We start from the raw sequence: 15,471 nt of genomic DNA on the forward strand, positions 1-15,471 counted from the left end.
GCCCTAGTCTATCTGCTTTCTCTATAAAATGGACTCCATGTACTTTAGGTACATACCAGATTGGTTACTGGGTCACCCTTGTGAGATCCTGTATATGGTACCCTAGGTACCCAGGGCATAGGTGCACCCAAGGCCTACCAGGGGCTACAGCATGTATTATGTCACCCCTGGCTGGCCCTCCAAACTGACACCACAGGTCTGCAATTGCAACCTGGGTAAGGTGGTGTAATCACCCCTTACTTAGACATAGTATACCTATATTTATATATATATATATATATATATATATATATATATATATATATATATATATATATATATATATAAATATAAATATATATATATATATATATATATCACTGAAAAAACCATAGGTTTCATACCAGTTATAGTTAGGAATTAGCATTTAAAAAACCTATTAAATTCACTGAAAAAACTATAGGTTTCACACCTGTTATAGTTAGCTGGAAGTTTTACTCGCATAAAACCATTGAAATTCCCACGTTATAGTTAGTTGAACTCACTATAACTTGCGCGTGCAATGCACTGCTGATGACGTCACATATTACATCACTCATGACATGGTCAGTGACATCACTCATGACATCACTGATGACACCATCCAGTGAATGTGTGTCTTTCTGAAAAATAAATATGTTTTATATATGTATATGTAAAAGTTGATGGAAGAATAAATGTTTAAAAAAGTGTCTAAATGGATTTTTTTTGTTTTTTAAATTGATTGGTTAACTGGTTAATTAAGTGTATCTTAGTGAATGCATATATTAGAGAGTAATGTTTAAATATTTAAATATATGTATTAGTGTTTTACTTTGTGTATAAGTGGCTGCATGGGTTGGTGAGTAGCTACATGTGTATGTATATGGGTTATGAGATGTTTTTCTTAGTATCAGTATGAGTGTTTGTATGGTTTGGTGGGGGTATTACTTAGCACATAGATGCATGAATGACTGACTCTCTCTTTGTATGTGTTTTGAAGACAGCATATGTGCAGGACTGTATGGGTGGATGAGTGTGTATACGTGTGTGTTAGTGAGTGAATGACTGTCTCACTAGTTTCTTTATCAGTAAGTACATATGTTTTAATCTAGTATATGTGACTATTGATGTATATAAGTGAGTAGATGGGAGAGTGAGGGATTGTAAGAGTTCCTGTTTAAATTAGTATGTGTTTCTATAAGCAGCCCGCAGCCCGCACCACGCCTATAAGTGATTGTTTAAGAGAATAAGTATGTGTAAGTTTCCTTAGAAGTAAAGTGGTAGTGTGTGTATAGCTGTATATGCAAATAAATGGATGTGTAATAGTTTATTTGCATGTGTGAGTATGTGTGAGAGTATCTTTTGGATGACTGTTGGTGTGTAACAGGATGTATAGGTGTATCACTACATATGATGAGTGAGTATATGTATGAGTGACTATATAGAACTGTTGGTGAATGAGTGGATGTGTATATAGATGGTGGAAATATTGAATTGGTTGTTGTAACTGGTATGGGTATCTCCATTTTTTTGAAAATTTTAGTTTCTATTTTTGAATATGTGTTTCAAGGGTTACATTACAGTGAAAGGAGGTCTGTCACTCTGTTACAAGGATGATGTCATCAGTGATGTCATGAGTGATGTCACTGACCATGTCATGAGTGATGTAATATGTGACGTCATCAGCAGTGCATTGCACGCGCAAGTTATAGTGAGTCCAACTAACTATAAAGTGCGAATTTCAATGGTTTTATGCGAGTAAAACTTCCAGCTAACTATAACAGGTGTGAAACCTATGGTTTTTTCAGTGAATTTAATAGGTTTTTTAAATGCTAATTCCTAACTATAACTGGTGTGAAACCTATGGCTTTTTCAGTGAATTTCAAAGGTTTTTTTAATAGCAAATCTCTATAGGTATGAAAAGTAATATTTTTTATAACGAATTTTATATTGTATAATTATGTAATAGTATTTTTTTATGTTTATTTATTTTTTATTTTTTTGCCCCGGAGCGCTCCCGGGGCGCGTACCGATGCGCTCACTGGTAAGCGCAATGTTACGGCGCGCCCCGGGGCGCTTACTGGTGAGCGTCCCGTTAGCGCTATTGCCGCGAACGAAAACAACATCGTGACGTATCGCGTAGCCGCGTGATGCATCATATGACACACTGCGTAAGCGCACCCGGAAGCACGCGAGCGCATACGATCACGCAACGTCCTGACGCGCTTACGCTACGCGCCCCGGGGCGCGCCCGTAGTCGCGCCCCGGGGCACGTAGCGTAAGCGCGTTGGGTCATGTATCTGAAAATAACACTTTTCATTGGTGCAGATCAGTTTTGGTTTCCAAATGATGAAAGCCCGGATCATGTGACTTGAAAATAACACTTTTCATTGGTCCAGAACAGTTTTGTTTTCCAAATGATGAAAGCCCCCACCTTTTTTCCTTATTCTGACTTTGTCCTTTGACTGAGGAAGACCTGTTTGGAGATCTGTCTCTAATCTTTTCTACTTTAAAATGGCTACAGTAGCAGCAGCAGCTGGAGCATCTGCACCACCACCACCACCACCACCACCAAGAGGACCACCACAAGATCACATTGGTGGTCAAGAAGAAGAAGAGGAGGAGGAGGACGAGGAGGGGAGAAGGACATTCCTCCCAGAAGACAATACCCCATATAGGCCAAAGGAGCACATTGTATGGGAGTTTTTTTCCATCCCCGAGGGCAAGAAAAAAGTGAATGCGCCAAAGGTGACTTGCCGAATCTGTGGCATGGAACTTTGAAGGGGGAACCTTAATAGGAAATATTCATTTGGTAATTACACCATGATTCGGCATATGCAGCGCAATCATCCCAACAATTATGCTGCTGCAGAGGTGAGAGAACTGGCCAGTAACCTTCCCCAATCCTCACCCAACACCTCCAAAAGAAAGCAACCCACTCCATCGGGACCAGACACAAGGGAGACGATACCAATCATACAACCACGGTTTGGTGAATTCAGGGTCACTTGTATTTTTTGTGGTAAGACCATCAGCTATGGTGAGCAGAGCGTAAAGCTCATCGTTCTTGCTGGTGACAACCACAATTGCCCCAAAAAACCCTAATTTTTTCCTGATTTTTTTTTGCTCCAGTTGAGCCGTTTACAATTCCCTGTTTTTTGTTTGTCCCCATAAAAAATACAAAAAAAATATAAAACTGTTCAGAAAAGCCAAAAAAGTAAAAAAAATTCAAAAAAACAATAAAAAAAATATAAAACAACAAAAAGAATAAAAAAACCAGTTCTTTTTAGAACTACCTTTAATTTATAAAAATAAACCTATATTTTTAAAGAATCTCTGTCATTCTTTTTTCCTTAGAGTACACGCACCGGGGCGCGCACCAAAAAAAAATAAAAAAAAAATTAATGAAGGAGTGAGTATGAGGGAAGAACACAGAGAGAGTAATGTTAAGAGAAAGTGAGCTAGAGGGAGCAACACAGAGGGATTGTTTATTACATAGTAAAAAACAGAGAAGGTGTAATAGGGTGTAAGTGAGAAAAGTAAAATGAATAAGGGAGCGAAAGAAGGGAAGAGAGAGGAAGAAGACTAAAGTAGGGGTACTGGGAGAATGTGAGTGGGTGTTGAAAGTAAAAAGAAGGACAGTAAAGAAAGGGGAATGAGGGGTAGTGACGAACCGGAATAAATGAACAACGGTGAGGGAGGGTGAGAAAAGAGCAGTGAGTGTAAGTAAAGAGGGGTGAAAGAGGGTGGATAAAACTGACTTAGGGTAAGACATGGGGAGTGACAGAGAGAAAGGACAGAGAGAGTAAAGGAAACAGTGACTGAAAGAGTCTGAGTGAAACAGCAAAGAAAGGTAAGTAAGGCAGTATGGGTGACTTATAGGGAGTCAATGGGTGTAGGTGGGGGTGTGGGTGTGTAAGGTGTGTATGTGGGTGTGGGTGTGTAGGGTGTTTGGGTGTGGGTGGAGGTGTGGGTGTGTGAGATACGTGTGGGGGGGTGTAGGTGTGGGGGGTATGTGTGTGGAGTGTGTGTGTGGGATGTGTGGGTGTGTGTGTGTGAGGAGTGTGTGTGTGTGTGTGTGTGTGTGTGTGTGTGAGGTGTGTGTGTGGTGTGTGTGTGGGGTGTATGTCAGAGGTGTGTGTGTGTGTTGGGGGGGTGAGATGTGTGTGTAAAATGTAAATGTAAAAATTTGTAAAGCGCACAGCTACCTCCACCGGAGGTGTCCCGGCGCTGTCCGTATACTGCTTAGGAACCCTTCCTGGCTTTCCTGGGAAATGTCCACTCCTGGGCACCCCCCAGGTGCAGCCAGGCATCCCAGCGCTTTTGGGGCCGTTGTGGAGACTAAGCAAGCTATTGCCCAGAGTTGCACCGTGGGACCCATGATCAGAACAGGCACTGAGGCGAGAATATCCAGTCTGGGGAATTAATGAGCCGGAGACCCGCCAAGGCGGGAATCAAACCCTGGTCCCTGGCCAGAGCTCTGCATCATGGTCTGCCTGCTCTAACCATTGAGCAACACTTCTCCACTGTAGGAGTGAAGTAAATGATTAAGGGAAAGAGAATGAGTGAGGGAGCAAAGGAAGGGAACAGAGGGTAAGGGAAGTAAAGAATGGGGACTGAAAGAAGTTCAATGTGGGAGGGGAAATAGGGAAATGGGAGTAAACATGGAGAATAAGAATAAGTGAGGGAAGCAGAGTAAAGAAACAGGAGTGAGGTAGGTTGAGAAAATAGTAGTGAGGTTAAAGCAAAAGGTGATGACAAACTACATTTTTTTAGTCACACTTACCATATAATAAATGTTACTTTAATTACATTGTTTTACTACACTTTGTATCTGTGAAAGAGAGAAGAAAAAATAAGTTATAATTAGTTAAATATGTATTTTAAAATAAAAGATACAAATGAAGAGGTAAAAAATCATTACAGTGTATTTAGAAATAAAGTAAGAGTGAAGGACACAGAAAGGGAAATAAAGTAAGGTAGAAGGACAACAAGAGGGAAAAAGAAATAGAAGGAGACCAAATTACTAAGAATAAAGCATATAGATTCACTGACAGAGAGGAAGAGAAGAAGAGAAAAATGAACTGAAAGTAAAAAAGATATTAAAAGAATGTGAGTTAGCAAAACTAAATCAGAAAACAGGAGTAAGTAAAAAGATAATGACTGAGAGGCAAAGGAGTCTAATTAAGGATGCATTTAGAAGAATGAGGAATGGAATATAACTGAGAGTTAGTGAAGGAGAGTCATAGAGTGAAGGGATGAAGGGAGAGAGGATAATATAGAAGGATTGAGAGAAAAGGAGTGAGAAAGTTAGTAGACAGAGAGACTAAGGGAAGGACTGAGTGAAGTGGAGTACAATGAGTGAGGATAGAAAAAATGAGTAAGGGAGTAAAAGAAGGAAAGAGAGGAGAAGAGGACTAAAGCAGTGGTACTGAGAGAAAGTGATTCGGTGATGAAAGTAAAGAGAAGGACACTGAAAGATAGGAAATGAGGGGTAGTAATGGAACCGGACTAAAAGAAATGGGTTGAAGAACGATGAGAGAGGAGCAGTGAAGTTGTTGTAAGAAGAATGATAGAAGGTAGATAAACACAAGTGAACATACCACAAGCAGAGTGAGGGACTGAGGACATAGAGGTAGTGAACGGAAAATAGAGAGAAGAGGTCAAAAGAAATGAGCAAACAAAGATAAGCGAGGGAGAGTGGGTGATTTATAGTGATAGAGTGCGACAATACTGCTGAGTGAGTAAAGAGGAATTACTAAAAGAGCAAAGGAGGAAAAGACGGAAAAGGGAAGTAAAGCAGAGAGACTGAAAGCTGAATAGTTATGCAAGGAAGAGAGGGGATGCAGACAGTTGAAATGAGAATGAGGGGTTGTGAAAGAAGTGGAGTAAAGGAACGGGGGTGAAAGAGAGTGAGAGAAAGACATTATAAGTGAGTAAAAAGAGCTGAAAGAGGGTGGAAAAAGAAAAGTGAGTGTGAGACAATGGGAATACAATTTAAATGACACAATACAGAGTATAGAATAACCCGTACAACATGTTACATAGTTTATTTTTGCTGTTCTCAGAATATATTGCATTTCACTTAAAACAGTGAGTTCAAACTACTCATCATATGACAGCGGGGAAAAAAAACACAATCTAAAAGATTGTATTTTTAAAAAAAACTTAGAAACTTACAAATCACACATGTACACTAATCTTCGATTCAGTTACTTTTCCTTTAGGCCAAATAGTATATCATGAAGGTCCTTTTCGTTGGAAAGTACTCTGCTGTTCACTAAAAAATCCATAGTATATTTTCAAATTAATTAAAGAAACTCTGAAATTACCGTTTTTCCGATGTTCTGAAAGAAAGGCTCATACAACATATTCACAATATTTAAATATTCGTAATTCCTTCTCTGAGTCACTCATGTTCATCATTTTGTATAATACTGATATCACTTACTATGAGATCCACTTACAGTACCTATATGACAAGTCAATTTTTTATATTATCTTGATCACTTTTACTCAGAATATAATTTTAAACAGTAAACTAACTTTTATTAACTACTCCCGTCTTCATAGGCCAATTACATTTACTTAAATTTTGGTTCTAAAAACACTAGGTAAGAATTTTTTAAGTCAAAAGGCAAACGTTGTTTGAAAGTCAAATGAGTGTCATTACAGTGGGTCCAACCTTTACTACATTTTAAATAGCATGTGTAATGCCCTGATGTTGTTGAAGGGCCGTCATGATAAATAATAGCTACAGTTGTAAAAGTTCTTCCTGAAATTGATAACTGAGAAGCCACAAAATTTTTAATAGAAGTTGACAATTTACTTCCATCAGGTCTACATCGTTGGAACATTAAAATGACATACTGACCATAATTTTGTAAAAATAATGTAGACAGCATTGCAGACTTACATTGAGTACACACCATATTGTGATCAGCTGCTTTAAATAGATTATTAAAAGACACTGATTTGCAGTCTGGTAAAGTCAAATATATAAATCTTTCAGTGTCTATTCTAGTACTACTTGATAAACTACAATTGTCGCAGTCATGCTGCCATTGATAAGAAAGACTAAAAATATTTTTTATATCTACTCCTTCATCTTCCAATACATCAAACATATACATTAAAAATTCCTGACAATCCTGCTGAATATTCTGTGAAAATTGATTTTGACCAGAACATATGTCTAGGAGATTTCGAATTTCTGAAACACTTTCTATTTTTGCTCTATCACTGCTACATTTCTGAAACACAGAATTCAATAAACAGCAGAATGTTTCATCCCGATTTTCAACAATCTGTTCTTGTAAATTTTGAAGAAGAAAAAACAACATTAAGCACTACATTAGCATAGCAGTTGACACCAGAAATGTTTTCAAACTGAAATCCAACAACATCTTCAACAGAATCCTTTTTCTTTCTGCTTACAATTACAGTTTCATCTACTTTTTGTCTTTTTGCTAGCACCTCACTGCAATTATTCTCATTTCTTCTTTTTCGGCCTACCACACGTTTTTCAAACAGAGGATATTGAGGCAAATGTGGAGCATATTCTCTTCTTAACCTATTGTATTCTTTAACACAATCTAGATCTGCACAAATCTTTGTCTCATCACACTCAACCAAGTACAATCCTGATAAAGTTCTGACTCGTGATAATGCCACATATGCCATACCTTCTTTAAACACAGAAGTTCCAATGTTCACCAGAGCACTATCTACACTTAAACCTTGACATTTATGAATTGTCACCGCATATGCCAGAAAAATAGGGAACTGTTTTCGGCGGACATATAAGTCTTTCACAAGCACAAATCTAGCAGAACAACGACTGATTTGTTGTACTTCCTCAATGCCATCAAATTTAATTTTTAGAAATTCAATTCCATCTCTATTTCTGTAATTCACAAAATCAACAACATGAACCATTGCTCCATTTACCAGACCTCTTTCAACATGTAAATTCCTTCTCAAAATGATACGACAATTTAAACACACATTCAGAGTCTTTTTAAAACCCGCAGTTTTAGATATACTCTTCTCTAATGAATCCAGTTTTGATTTCAAATTTTCAGACAAAATAATTGTTGCTCCCATATGCTCTATTTTATCTACAGCTTCCAGTTTCACAATCTCTTTATTTTCTAACTTTAACATTTTGTTGTTGAACATGGAACATTCTTTCACAGTTGGCATCAAACATATCCCAGATTTGTTGTCAGTAATTTTCTTAAAAATATCCTCTGGAAGAATGTTTTCATCTGGATACAAGTTTGAAATTAATCATGCATGTAAAGCTTCCTTCCCATGCTCACTTAGTTTTCCGATTCTTACATCTTGTAGAATATTTTTATAATCTTCATCATTTGCCTGTCGCATATTTTGAAGCAGTTCTGCATATTTGAAGTTTAACCATATATTAACGTTTCCAATGCTTCCTAGGCACTTCCTGGTATCTTCATGCGTGAGCATTTTAAACACAGGTTGTCCTTTCACTGGAGTCAACTGCAGTAGATCTCCAAAAACAATAATGTGTTTTCCTCCAAATAAGACATCATAGTCTGTTCTAAGAATTTCTTGCATTCTCAAATGCACAAAAGCAAGCATTAGATTTGAGACCATGCTTACTTCATCAATGATAAGAAGTTTCATTTTCTTCAGGATTCTCGAAACTTCAGAACACGCATCTCCAGATAACTTGTGGTATTGCAATTTATTATCATGCTCAACTGGTAGCATCAGTAAACGATGTAATGTAATCCCTTTAATGTTATGTGCTGCCAGCCCAGTTGGAGCGGTTACAACACAAGACAGCGGTGATTCAGTCCTTTTCTGCAAATAAGTTGCAATTGCTTTAATCAGAAAACTTTTTCCAGTTCCCGCTTCTCCACTCACGTACAGTCGGACAGGCTTAAATGATGTACATGAGCACTCTTTTTTCTCATGACTGAATCCATGTTCAATCTGTTCTGTGACTTCGTCATATATCTGTTTCTGCTCAATGTTTAGTTGTTTCACCAAATCTTCTAAGTTAATTACATCCTCTTCAGCTTGTTCCGTAGCTCTTTCCACCTCATCCATGGCACTGGCAGCCTCATTTTGAATAATTGGTCCTCCTAGTGGATCCTGACTCAATGAAGTAGAACTCTGACTGCCTTGAGAACTGTCTCTAGCAATCTCTGCAGCAACTTCTTGCTCTATTTCTTCGTTCAACATTTGCAGATAATTTGGAAAAACAGGACATTCTATGGTATCCTTGGTTGCATTAAAAGAATCTTCGTAACAGAGAAAATCTCCAAGTAGTTCCTCTTCTGTACGCCATGGTTTAAAGAGTTGCAAAAGAGCCAAATAGTAAAATTCCCTTTTGTCTGGATTTTCGCAACTCAATTTTCGATGATTAATCAAATGACCTTTTCTCTGTTTCACTAGACATCCTTCACATTCAATGACAGCATATATTCCATTATTGATATCTTCTCTGATGTTTCTCTTATAAATATAGCTTTGCAGAACTTCATAGAGACAAGCGTTCTCAAGGTGAGGACTTCTATTTGGATAGTATGTATCCAACATGTTTGTCTTCAAAATATCTGTACTTTCTGGTTCTTTCTCCGCCAAATACTCTATTTCTAGTACGGATTTAAAACTCGGTTTCGTGTTGCAGCAAGACCTAGACTCACCCAAATGATGGTTCTAGATTTGGCATATAGACTTGCTGATGACAATCGATCAGAACATTCATATGCTCCAATTTCTCGATGTGACAACATCTTCAGACTGTAACTGTATAATTTCTTGCATAGACTCTTTTCATGTGAAATGTCCTCCCACATTTCCTTCAGTTCTGTCTTTTCTTTTTTTGTGATGTAAGACGTCACATATCGAGCCACAGCAATAGAGTTGTCAGCAACGAATTGAATATCCATGTTAGCATTCCACATGGACAAAATCACTGGGTTGTAGTCGTTGATGTCCTTGGATTCTTCGTTTCTTTTTAAATTGTATGTATTTTTGGGTGATTTCCTCGTCACAGTATGTCGTAGAGAAGACATCAAATTATTTACTCTTCCTTTAGAAATCACTGGTCGTGGAAAGCCGAAACGACATTTTGTGTAAAACTTTTCCTTGTTTTTGAATTTTCGACGACAATACTTCCCACAACGATGGGATTGAAAGCGTAAAACTTGTTGCCTTAAACTGTTTTCCTCAGTAGTTTTCGGAACAGCACATGTTGAATACTCTTCAATAAAACTCATAACTGTTTCATCTGAATCTGTTCCAAATTTGGGTGCATCTTTAATCCACAACAACATATGTATGTGAGGAGAACCTCTCGCTTGATACTCCTTTCTCCAAAAGAAATCCAAAACCTCTCCAAGTGGAGGATTTTTTTTTCTTGGTAATAAAAGACATCATAGCTTCAAATCTATGATTAAAATATCTGCATACATTCACTGGATCCAAAGAACACAGTTCTCCAGGTGTTTTGAATTCTATATTTTGTATATTTGCATTTGCCTCGCGTATAAATTGAAGTAAGTCGTCCAATGCATACTCGGCACAGCTAAGAGTGAGGAACCATGTAGGAGTTCCTAAGTTTCTTAGCATACATTTCAATTCCCCATGACGACGGTACCAATACTCGTTTGTACCACGCTGGCATTCTATGAGATTGATTTGATGAGATTCCAAAATACTATCTTGCAGATTGACTTTCTCCATAAAGTCCCTCGCCGAAACATTTTGTAGATGTGCTCCACTTTTCAGTATATGATATACTGCATAAGAAAGCCCAGACAAGTCACTTTCATACAGTAGATGAAACAAATATGGAATGCATTGACGAAACCTTGGATCTTCAGCATATAATCTTAAAGTCCGGTATTCAGATGCAGGAATTTGAAGTGGTCGATCGTCATATCGTCCACCTCGACCTGTTGGAAATAGCTGTGGAAAACAACGAGCTTCCAAACTTTCTTCCCATACACTAATGGGACTTCCTTTTGCTGCTTTCATTTGAAACAATTCAATTGCATTCCCCATTACTTCTTTGGAATGCAAAGGATGAACAGTATAATGTTCATATATTTCTTCACTTCTAGAGACATCAACTTTTTCAATTTGGCCAGCTGAACAATCACTGTCTTCTTCTGTAGCTATTTCCTCTGCTCCAACACATACATGTTGAGAAGTGTGGCTCACTGGTTAGAGGAGGCAGACCTGGAAGCAGAGGTCAGCCCGGGACCAGGGTTCAATTCCCTTGCTCGGCGGCGTCTTGAGTCTTAAAATGTCCATGGACTTGACAATTCTCGCTCCGGTGCCTACTTGATTCACGGGTTCACACTCTGCGACTCTGGGCAATAGCTTGCTTAGTCTCCACAACGGCCCCTCGCGGTGGGATGCCTGGCTTTTACCTTGCGGGTTCCCTGCTGGGGTTATCTCACAGGGGAATACCAGGACGGGTTCCCTAAGCAAGCGCTTAGAAACCGCTCGGTGATTTGCGCTATATAAATTCCTGTACATTTACATTTACATGTTTGTAGTACTCATTGTTTTTGACTAAATACAACGTTGCCTTTTTGATTTTTCTAACATCCACTAAATCTTGACACATTTTCTTACTCTTTGTTGGAACCACATTAACTAGAATAACTAAAGGTTCCTCTTCTACTTTTTCTATACCAATTGTATCAATATTTTTCTTCAAATCTAGAGGCAAATAAACAACTCTTTCCTTTAATCCTCTCTGCAAATCTGAAGGAGGCAATTTCCCTATCTTAGGCTCCGTGCGAACAATAGCCTGAAAAGGATGGACACATTGAATCAAAATAGATTCATATGTATTTAAATCCATCAATTCAGCAGGAATGTCTATCAACTCAAGATTATTATGAACAGCTCTAGCAAGCATTCTATTTTCATTTAATTTATTATAGCAATATTTACAAATACGCTGATCAGAACTCAAATCAAAAGAATTCTCCACCAACAAATAAGTTGCAAAATTCTTCCATTCACTATTATTTTCCATTTCACTTTTTGCATATAAATCAACTAACCTAGTCTGAATCTTATAATGAGTCCGTCAACAACACACACAAGTAAAATTAGGCCTTTCACTTGATTTTACCTTAAACTTGGTAATTTCCTGGTCAAACTTTTCTGTACTTGAAATCTGTACATTGTCTTCCACATTACCTTCTATTACTGTGTCAATTTCTACACTGTCCTCTTTTTCACCAAAATAACAAAACTCAATGTCTTCACAAATCTTACTCACATCTAATTCAGTTCCATGCAAAAGAGCACTATTTAACTGTTTAAGCTTAAGTGCTGGACTTTTTGCATAATACAACCTTCTCACTAATTTCCTCATTTTGTTATGATGCACTGCTAACATCCTAAAATGATGAAAAAGACTCTGACATACTTTTCTTGAAAGACAAGCCAGTGAATGGCCTTGCAAACGTGTGTTTTCTCTCACTCTGCAAGGATCTAAGTCTTGCAACATCTTCATTTTCTGTTTTAGACTTTTCTTAATATATATACGTAATAAATTACGAAGCAAATCAATTGATTCCTGTCGCACACTACAAATACTACTATACTTCCAAGTGTACACTAGACCCTTAGTACGTCTCCCTAAAACTTCATCAGTTAACACCTCTTCTGCATCTCTAGACACAAGTTTCTCTTTTTCAATCGGACAACCATCTTTCACCTCATATGCTCGACCACTGGTGTCAACTGCATGCACCAAATCATTCTCCTGAAAGTAACTCTCCTCATTAAAAAATGGCTCACAACTTGAACTAAGCATCCATTCTCCAGAAAAAACTTTACAAAAATTAGTCCGATTAATTACTCTCTTGCATCTACTCTTTGATTTGAAAACATCAATTGTCTTGTTAAGTGTCCTAATTCTATTGATTACTAAAATAAATAATTTTTTCTTAACTTCAAAAGCCTGATCAACAATTTTCTCTACATTTTTCTTTTTCTTGTAAAAAGCAGCTCTCTGTTTACCTTTCTTAATGTTTTTTTAACAAATTTAAAACTACCCTATTGCGAAACATTCGTTTACGAATGTCCCTAAATTGGTTTTGCCTTCTATTCCTATACATATTATTCTCTGCTCCTGCAGTATTAACATTTTTAGGGGGCCTCTCCTTCCTCTTCAAATTTGGTCTCTCCTTCTGTTTATTGACATTCTCAGCAACATTTATTTTTGATCTACATATGTTCTGAAAGAAAGACTTAGTTGTCTTACCAGGAGCTTTTTTCCTGTCTTGTGGAGTATTTGTTGTAGAGGAGTGCTTTAATTCCGTTGCTGTTTTTGATTTTTTCCGCTTCACATCTTTTCTTCTCCTCTGCCTTGAGGGCATATTTCCTTACTATGCAAATCTTGATTTCAATCTGTGATAAAGAAAAAAGATAACACATTTTAGACCACTATTACCAAAGAACAAAGCAATGACAATAAGCAAACGATATAAACACTACGGGCCCGATTCACAGAACTAACTTAAGACAAAATCCTAAACTTACTACTTTTGGTATTCACAAAAGTTAGGATTTTGTCTTAAGACAGACTTCAGACAGACTTAAGACAAAATCCTATCTTAAGTCTGTCTTAAGTCTGTCTTAAGTCTGTCTTAAGACAAAATCCGAACTTCTGGGAATACCAAAAGTAGTAAGTTTAAGATTTTGTCTTAAGTTAGTTCTGTGAATCGGGCACATTTTTACAACATATCTAAGTTTATATCACAACAACTATGTAACTAGGATTAAGACAGAGAAAAAGACCTAGAGGAACTAACACAAAAAGACAGAGAGACTCAGACAAAGAAACAGATAGAGGAAGAAAAACATAGAGAAGGAGTAAGACAGAAAGAGTGTATAATATGTTATAAGACAGAAAAAGGATGTAATAAGGAGAGGGAGTCAGTCAAAGAAATGGACATAGGGAATAAGTTAGAAAAAAGATATAACAGGGTGTAAGACAGAGAGAGGGAGTAAGAGGATGTAAGACAGAGAGACGGTGTTAGAAGGGGACAGGATGTAAAAGAGACTAAAACACAGAGAGGCTGTAAAAGGTAGACAGAGAGACTAAGGGGTATATTATCAAGCCTGTGCGAAAAAATTAACGCCGCTTTATCGGCCGAAAACGGCTGATAAAGCGGCGATAATGGGCTTGATAATATGCTCTATGGAATTCCAATCGAAGCCCATGTTAGATGTCTTCACATCTAACATAGGCTTCGATTGGAATTCCTTAAAGCATATTATCAAGCCCATTATCGCCGCTTTATCGGCCGTTTTCGGCCGATAAAGCTGCGATAATTTTATGGCACAGGCTTGATAATATGCCCCTTAGTTTGAGACAGGGTGTAAGAGGAACTAAATCAGAGAGAGGATGTAACAAGGAGTAATGAGAGAAAGGGAATAAATCAGAGACAGGGTGTAAGAGAACGATAGTTAAAGAGAAAGTGTAAGAGAGTATAACACAGAATCAGGATGTAAAAAGGAATGAGTCACAGAGAGGATGTTAGAAGGGGACTGATGGAAAAATAGAGTAAGTCAGGAACAGAATATAACAGAGACTTATACATTCTTCATAATAATTGGTAAAGAAACCTTGGTGCATAAAGGAATTGTATTTTATAAATGAGCGATGTTTCGGTAGTGTAATGAAAAGCTTATACATATGACCTTTTCTCTGTTTATGAAATGTTATTCTAAAAAAAGATTGTGAGGCCTAAGCAGGAGTGCAGATGAGATGAAGCCTGTCCAGGGGAGCACAAAAGGTGAAGCTTGTGTCCAAGAGTGCAGTGGACAGGACTAAACTGGAGTAGTGTGCAAAAAAGGATGGGCCTCATTTATGAGGCCCTGCGTCAGTTTTGCGCTGCTGATGCGTCACTTTTTGTGACGCATCGGCGGCATAAAACATGTGCCTTGTTGCGCCATATTTAAAAAGTGACGCATCTAGGTAGATGCGTCACTTTTTAAACCCCTGCGCCACATTATACCTGTGTCAAGTATAATGTATGCAGAGGGGGCGTTCTCCCGCAAAAAGCCTCGTAATAGTGACGCAGTGAAATCTATGAGATTTCACTGCGTCACTTTTAGGACACTGTTACGTCAAAATCTTGCGCCTGCCTCACAGCAGGCGTAAGACTGATGCAAGCCCTTTCACATGGGGCTTTCCCCACGTGAAAGGATGCATTGCTGGAGTTGCGTCACTTTTGTGACACACTCCAGCAATGCGTCACTTTTGCGCTTACAGAAACGTCAGAAATACTGACTTATCTGTAAGTCCTTGTGACATGATGCGTCATACATTAAATATAACGCATCATTGGTGTCACAAGGAGTGCGCAGTGAAAAGTGACGCATCGCTGTTTTCATAAATAAGGCCCTCAGTGTGCTTCCTAATCTGAGGTAACACAGGTGACATGATTG

The sequence above is a fragment of the Lissotriton helveticus genome, chromosome 1_1 (genome assembly GCF_964261635.1).
Source record: "Lissotriton helveticus chromosome 1_1, aLisHel1.1, whole genome shotgun sequence".
Lineage (NCBI taxonomy): Eukaryota > Metazoa > Chordata > Amphibia > Caudata > Salamandridae > Lissotriton > Lissotriton helveticus.